The sequence below is a fragment of the Octodon degus genome, unplaced genomic scaffold, assembly GCF_000260255.1.
Source record: "Octodon degus isolate 3935 unplaced genomic scaffold, OctDeg1.0 scaffold00032, whole genome shotgun sequence".
Taxonomy (NCBI): Eukaryota; Metazoa; Chordata; class Mammalia; order Rodentia; family Octodontidae; genus Octodon; species Octodon degus.
The window spans coordinates 8031473-8032695 of NW_004524608.1; the positions used below are offsets into that span (position 1 = coordinate 8031473).

The 1223-nt window shown below is 47.2% G+C and overlaps 1 pseudogene; it reads right to left on the reverse strand.

Annotated features, from left to right (window-relative positions):
* Positions 1–425: 425 nt before the first annotated feature.
* On the reverse strand, positions 426–984 carry LOC101561370 (annotated as a pseudogene).
* Positions 985–1223: the final 239 nt, after the last annotated feature.

Sequence of the window (1223 nt, forward strand, 5' to 3'; positions counted from 1 at the left end):
CAGAAGTTCTGCATATAGAAGATCCTAAAGACTCCAAAAGACCCAGGATGGAGACCCTTGGGCCATGCCTGTAGCTGCTACAGCCAGCATGGTCAGGGCCAGGTCACTGTTATTCTTTTTTTTTTTTTTTTTTTTGTACAGGGTCTACAGGGTCTCACTATGAGATTGTACTCATAGTGATCCTCTTGTGTTCAGCCTCCCAACAGCTGAGATTACAAAAGCGCTCCTCCATGCCCAGTCTCAATCGCCCTCTCAGTGAGCCCTGGGGGCGGAACAAGCATGGCTCGCAGGAGATCAAAACCCGGCCCTAAGCAGGCTCTTTAGTCCTCTGAGCTATCTGGCTGGCCCTTGTCAATGTCTTGATAGTGCTCACGAATGAGAACTTGATTGGCTTACTTCTGTCCACAGAGTCCTACATACAGGTACTAGTAAGGCACTGCATATGGCTGCCCATTCATAGTATAGACGATTCCTGCCAGGTGTGCACCACCGTCAGGACTGTAGCCATATGACTCAAAGGTAGGTGCAGCACAGAACATGTAAGGAGGGGGCAAAGAAGCCACAGCAGCCTCTTCTGACAGGACAGCAGAGCCCATACAAGCTGTAATTTTTCTAGAATCCTGAAGTGTGAATTTCCAAGCCAAACAATCACCTGTGCTTTCTGCACAATGACTGATTATGTTCCATCTCAGCAAACAAACTGAAGTAGAAAAATCTTTTGGCTTCCCATCTGGAGGCTGAACATCACTACACTTATGACCTGTGGGGATCTTGATGCAGTCCACTGGTATGAGGACCTTATCCTCAACTCCGTCATGTCTGATCATTGTAATAGGTCAAGTGCCCATCTGACTATAGGTCAAACCAATTCTTCTTCCAGCACTTCACAATAGCACTCTGTCACAGCAATCATCTACTCTTCACAAATGCCTTCTCTTTTCCTGTGAAGAAGGGGCCCCAAAAGAAGCAGGGCAAGGACCCCATGGAAAGCCTGGGGTACTCCACCCCTGAACACATTTAAGAAGAAAGAAAATATTATGAGGAAAGATCAGAAACTATAGTGAGTGTGAAATTTTCAAAATGTTATTACAGGGCCAATGAGATAGCTCAGAGGACTAAGTGTCTGCTTAGGCAAGCACAGGGACTGAGGTTGGATCCTCAGCACCACATGCTGCACTGGCTGTGCACCTGGGCATGCTGAGCTGTTCACTGAGAGCTTGTGA